This window comes from Macrobrachium nipponense, chromosome 38 (genome assembly GCF_015104395.2).
Source record: "Macrobrachium nipponense isolate FS-2020 chromosome 38, ASM1510439v2, whole genome shotgun sequence".
Lineage (NCBI taxonomy): Eukaryota > Metazoa > Arthropoda > Malacostraca > Decapoda > Palaemonidae > Macrobrachium > Macrobrachium nipponense.
In genome coordinates, this window is record NC_061098.1 from 42,101,416 (window position 1) to 42,108,532 (window position 7,117).

Here is a 7,117-nt window from a genome sequence, read left to right on the forward strand (position 1 = left end):
GTGTGTGTGTGTGTGTGTGTGTGTGTGTGTGTGTGTGTGACTGGTAAAATTTTATTACTACAGAATTCCATCTGATAAAAAAGGAACCCATAAAAACGCCAAAATATCGAAAGTCAGTATTAAATTTCAGAGACTGCTGTCTCTCTCTTCAGGTAAGTAATGAATTAGAAGTTACAGAAAAGGCAGCAATTATACCAAGAGATCCATCCACAGGTAAAAAGACTTCGTGAGATCTGGAAAGATCTACACTTACAAACACTTCTTAGAGTGAAAGGTTCTCGAAACAAACTCTTGCAGTCCCACTGCAGTCTCGGCTTTTTTCTAATATGAACAAAGGAAAGTCTGTATCCAGATGGGTCCTCATTCCAGTGCTTGACATTTTACCTTCCCACTCCTCCCCCTCTCGCCCCCCTATCTCTCTCTCTCTCTCTCTCTCTCTCTCTCTCTCTCTCTCTCTCTCTCTCTCTCTCTTTTAAGAAGGAAACAAACCCTTGACCTAATTCCATTCCAACATCGGTAGGAAGAAATCTCGTCATTGCAAAGCCAGTTGGGGGCGATTAGCGAATCACGCCGATGACACATCAAGCTGAGACGTGAGAAGGTTTCCGAAGCAGACGATCGTTTTCATTTTTGCGTTTGAAGAAATATTTACGAGTCAAGAGAAAGTGTTATTGAACTTCCGTGGATTGGCGCTCTAGAATACAAGTGAGAGATTTTTGGAGGAAAAGTTAATTTCCGCAATGCATAGCACCGAACCTTAGTGATTTGTCAGCTGGCAAATTGACACACTAAAATCATTCTGAAAAGATATCGCGCTCTGTAAAAGTGTGGCACATGGGTCTAGCACTGATATTCTCAACAATCTAGGTGCCACAGAGAGTGCCTAGGGGTGTCGCAAGATTGTCATGAATTTTGTCTTGGCTAGATTATCTCAATGGACATTTCAAACAAACAAAAAGGGCAGATGTCTTCATATAATAATTATATATATATATATATATCTATATATATATATATATATATATATATATATATATATATATATATATTATATATATAATATATATATATATAATATATATATATATATATAATATATATATATATATATATATATATATATATATTATATATATATATATATATATATATATATATATATATATATATATATATATATATATATATAATATATAATATATATTATATAATATATATATATATAATATATATATGTATATATATTATTCAAGATACAAATGTCCTTTAATATCTAATTCGCTCTACCTCAGAATTGATATATTTTCATATATGTACCGAAGGGGAATTTTTAGTTGATAATAATTTCGTCCCCTCTTGGGATTGAACCACCGTCCAATGGACAGTCACGAAATCAGGACCAACATGGACGTTACCGATTCGGCTAACAGTGATATAAGTTTATATCGATTCTGACCTTACAAATCACCGTCAAACTCGGTTTTTTCGTAATTAGAATCAATATGTTAGCCAATTCGAACATCTGACGCACGTAGCTATATTATGAATTATTATTACATCACCTTGATTCATATAAATCATTCGAGCTACAAATGTCCTTTATATCTAATTTGCTCTACCTGGGAATTGATATATTTTCATATATGTACCGAAGGGGAATTTTTAGTTGATAATAATTTCGTCCCCTCACCGGATCGAACCACCATCCAACAGACAGGCACGAAATCAGGACTGACATTGACGTTACCGATTTGACTAACAGTTAGGCCATAAGTTTATATCAAATCTGACCTTACAAATCACAGTCGAACTTGGTTTTTTCGTATTTAGAATTCATATGAAACCCCCAACACCATGTTAGCCAATTCGAACTTTTGACGCACGTAGCCATATTATGAATTATTATCACATCACTGTGATTCATATAAATCATTCGAGCTACAAATGTCCTTTAATATCTAATTCACTCTACCTCGGAATTGATATATTTTCATATATGTACAGAAGGGGAATTTTTAGTTGATAATAATTTCGTCCCCTCATGGGATCGAACCACCATCCAAGGGACAGGCACGAAATCAAGACCGACATTGACGTTACCGATTCAGCTAACAGTGAGGCTATAAGTTTACAACGATTTTGACCTTACAAATCACCATCGAACTCGGTTTTTTCATAATTAGAATCGATATGAAACCCCCTTTACCATGTTAGCCAATTTGAAGGTTTGACGCATGTAGCCATACCATGAATTATTATCCCATCACTGTGATTCATATAAATCATTCGAGCTACAAATGTCCTTTAATATCTAATTTGCTCTACTTCGGAATTGATATATTTTCATATATGTACTGAAGGGGAATTTTTAGTTGATAATAATTTCGTCCCCTCATGGGATTGAACCACGTCCAACAGACAGGCCCGAAATCAGGAACAACATTGACGTTACAGATTCGGCTAACAGTGAGGCTATAAGTTTATATCGATTCTGACCTTACATATCACCGTCGAACTCGGTTTTTTCATAATTAGAATCGATATGAAACCCCCTCCATCATGTTAGCCAATTCGAATGTTTGCCGCATGTAGCCATATTATGAATTATTATCACATCACTGTGATTCATATAAATCATTCAAGCTACTAATGTCCTTTAATATCTAATTTGCTCTCCCTCGGAATTGATATATTTTCATATATGTACAGAAGGGGAATTTTTAGTTGATAATAATTTCGTCCCCTCACCGGATCGAACCACCGTCCAACGGACAGGCATGAAATCAAGACCGACATTGACGTTACCGAATCGGCTAATAGTGAGGCTAAAAGTTTATATCCATTCTGACCTTACAAATCACCGTCGAACTCTGTTTTTTCGTAATTAGAATAGATATGAAACCCCCTCTACCATGTTAGCCAATTCGAATGTTTGATGCACGTAGCCATATTATGAATTATTATCACATCACCATGTTTCATATAAATCATTCGAGCTACAAATGTCCTTTAATATCTAATTTGCTCTACCTCAGAATTGATATATTTTCATATATGTACCAAAGGGGAATTTTTAGTTGATAATAATTCATCCCCTCACCGGATCGAACCACTGTCCAACGGACATGCACGAAATCAGGAACGACATTGGCGTTACAGATTTGGCTAACAGTGAGGCTATAAGTTTATATCGATTCTGACCTTACAAATCACCGTCGAACTCAGTATTTTAGTAATCAGAATCGATATGAAACCCCTCTACCATGTTAGCCAATTCGAACGTTTGATGCACGTAGCCATATTATGAATTATTATCACATCACCGTGATAATAATCCATAATATGGCTACGTGGGTCAAATGTTCGAATTGGCTAACATGGTAGAGGGGGTTTCATATCGATTCCAATTACGAAAAAACCGAGTTCGACGGTGATTTGTAAGGTCAGAACTAAACTAAAACCCATAAGGAACTAAAACCCATAAGGATTTTGACAATGTGGTGTGAAGGTTGTCTTCAGACAGCCAGATGCCATGTGTTTACCCAATCAAAACAAAATAATACTGATTTCGCGAAATGACAAATGGCATCCTTCAATTCATTTATTTACAACACCTTTGTATAGTGAGCCTTTGCATCTATAAAACATATCACAATATCAAGCAGCTGTCAACTTTTCAAGTTTTCCAAAGAACCGTTTTATAGCTTTAATTATTTTTTTCTTACTTTTATACTATAAACTAATTGAAGAGAGAGAAGAGGAGAGAGAGAGAGAGAGAGAGAGAGAGAGAGAGAGAGAGAGATTTTTTATATAATTCCAAATACAGTGTATCTTCCTTAATAATTGTCAAAGACAACTGCGAAACTTGACAAAGAATATTTCACAACTGGTCAAAATAGCATCAGACCAGGAATTGCAGGAAATTGATAATAACTGGTCATTGGTTTCAATGCTTCATATTTCTTGTCCATTCTGATTCTGGTAATTCCAGAAGAGAGAGAGAGAGAGAGAGAGAGAGAGAGAGAGAGAGAGAGAGAGAGAGAGAGAGAGAGAAATGTAAAATGCCTTGGCTTCCTTTAAAAGACAAAATCTTGAGGAAATGTCGCGAGGACAATTAAGGAAACATTAATGCCTAATTATCTGATGATGATAAACAGGCAAGCATCCTTTTTACTTTCTTTTCCTGCTTTGTCTTCTGTTATCCATCCAATTTACTTCTTTCGTTGACAGTGCCTGGAAAATTAACCATTTTCAACATCATGCAGCAAAGCGGAAGTAGACGTTTCATGTTGATGACTTGAATTCACGTTAAAAGTACCCAGCTATAAAGAAATAGAACTGATTTTATTTTCCCGTTTATATTTGAATATCCATCTAAATTGGTTTCCGGAACTCGGCTGTCAGGATAGGAACAGTCATTCAATAAAAGTTTATGTTCAGTCATTCATATTTTTCCACGTGTAAAGGCCTCTAGGTTATGACTATTAACCTATTCAACTAGATGGAAAGCCGAGGATGGAGTTCGAAAGAATTTAATGATTTTAATCTCTCTGTTGTTTTAGGGTAAAGGCTGATGTTTGTCTGTTCTTTTTGCCTAGCTGCTTCACAAGAAGTGCATACATTGATTCTGATACATTGATACTGCCGATGACAAAACGTATCATCAGTATTTTTCGCTTACTCGGGAAGTATGGCAACAAACTTCTATGTTGTTGTTGTTCTTGCTGTTTTGATCTTGTTGGTGGTTAGGAAAGCCCTATGGAAAAGCCTAAACAGGTCTGAAAAAGGATTTTAGGTTAGGATATTTATGATTTATCTATTTATTAGAATGAAAATGTAAAAAATAATGTGCATGTTAAACAGTACATGACAGTTTTTTCTAATAAAATAAAAGGTATTTACTTTAATTTTCGTTGATAAAACAGCGTGCTATTTGACCATAGATTTTAGCACGCTCCCCGAGTAAGCTGGAGGTCGGATCACCCCTTGTTTTGGTATACACTGTTGAATTAAGACCCTCATATATGATGCTTATTCATGTCGAAAGTAGGAATCCAAAACGGGTATCATCCCATTGCTAGCTACGTCTCTTGATGGAAGGGCTATTGTATTTGGGCACTTGGGTACCATTTGCTCGAGTATAATTTCTTACTTTTTAAAATTTTGGTTTAAAAAGACCCAAATGTTTACATACAAGATTTATTCAAAGTTCTTGCCAGGACACGAGTTAAAATGACAGGTCAGGTGTATCTAAGAGTTGTACTTGGAAACGGAAACTTTTTAGGAGAAGAAAAAACCAAGTGACTAGACAACCTCAATTCCACACTGCACCTTCAATCTGAAGAGATGGCTCCTGTAGTCGTACCTATGGCGAAGGAAACTTAGGGCCTCTGGGTTTAAGATAACTGATTCATTCAGCCACAAATTGATGTTTGCTCTGAAAGAGCGGGCAGTCAGTTATTTGACATGCTTGGCAGTGTTCTGGTCTCTCTCGATGTCCTGCCACGGAGAGATATTCATTAGCTCCTAGGATCGCCAGCTTTTGAGCCTGGAAGGCATCCAGATGCATTCTGGGTACGTCTAGCTTTCTCTTTTGGCGAAGGCGGGGCAGTTAATCTGTGCCTCAAGTCATACAGGAGGCTCAGCGCCTTGGGTCATTCAGGTGGCCAGGTATCCTCTCCAAGTTGAGGTCAGTACCTGGAATAAGAGGTTTATCAGTCCCAGAGATCAAGAGAAGATAAGAAGCAACAAGGGACTAATAGAATGAGATCAAAGGGGCAATTTTCTATGACCGACCGTCAGCATGTCATGCGCAAAGCAAACTTAATTAATAGAAGGTTATATAAGTCTCGAGGAAAGAAATTTTATCGAGGTAATGTAGTCAGCATGATAATATAAAAAAACACCGACTCTAATCAATGAATTTTCAACAGAAAGTTGTTACATATACATATATATATATATATATATATATATATATATATATATATATATATATATATATATAATATATATATATATATATATGTATGTGTGTGTGTGTGTGTGTGTGTGTGTGTGTGTATAATATAAGGAGCCCATATATATAGAGAAAGTACTATATTTTCAGAGACTGCTGTCTCTCTCTTCAGGTCGTAATGAATGAGAAATGTTACAGAAAAGGTGGTATTTGTACCGAGAGATCCATCCACAATTAAGCCATTTTAGGTCACTCCCACTGATAATTCCTCTTTAATCCTCTAAAGCATTTGTTGAAGGAAGAGTTTTTACTACGACATCTGAATCTTAGGCGCCCTTTGAGATGTTCATTACCTGTCATTGTTTAATCAAGGCCGATTCTATCATCTGACCTTTGTATCGACAGTTGCTGCTATGAATTAAATGTAACAAATTCCAGTTTATTCTGTGGTTATTGTTATTTATATAGTTAAAAATAGATGAGTTCTGTTGTCTACACCTAACTGACCGTTTATGTTGTATTAATCTCTGGGGACATGATTTTCCTGTAACCCGATGTAAGATTGGTCAAAGTCAGGCATGGGATTTCATATACTCCTGTGTGAATGGGGATTGTCTTTTGTTATGCGTTAATCAGAGATTTGGCTGAGGTATTTGTAGGTAAAGCAAAAAAGGGTTAGATTTTCCGAGAGTCTGGGTCACTGCCTTAATCCTTTCAAGGTGTGGAATTTTTATTTTATTGTTGGGTGTCTCTGGTCTTGTCTTGAGGGGGTCGGTAGAATATAAACGTTTGCTTGTGAAATGCTTTCTCAATTATATGGTCATTATACTTTAAAGACGAAAGCTGATTACGAATTAGTTCAAATTGCTTTTCAGGAAATCTGGGGAACAAATTCGTAAGACTCTTGAGAATAGGTTGCTGGCTACCCCTAAGTTGATAGTAATGTCATGATAGCTAAAGTAGTGGATGTATGAAAGTGAGAACGTTGGTTTTCTGTATATGGTAAATTTTTATTCGTTCGTGTCTCTGATTATTAAAACATCAAGAAAAGGAATGTTGTTGTCTGTTTCCAATTCAATTTTTAAATTTGATGCTGGAATAATGCGTTCAATTTTGTAAGGAATTCATTGAAATTGCCACATTTATTATCCCAAAATG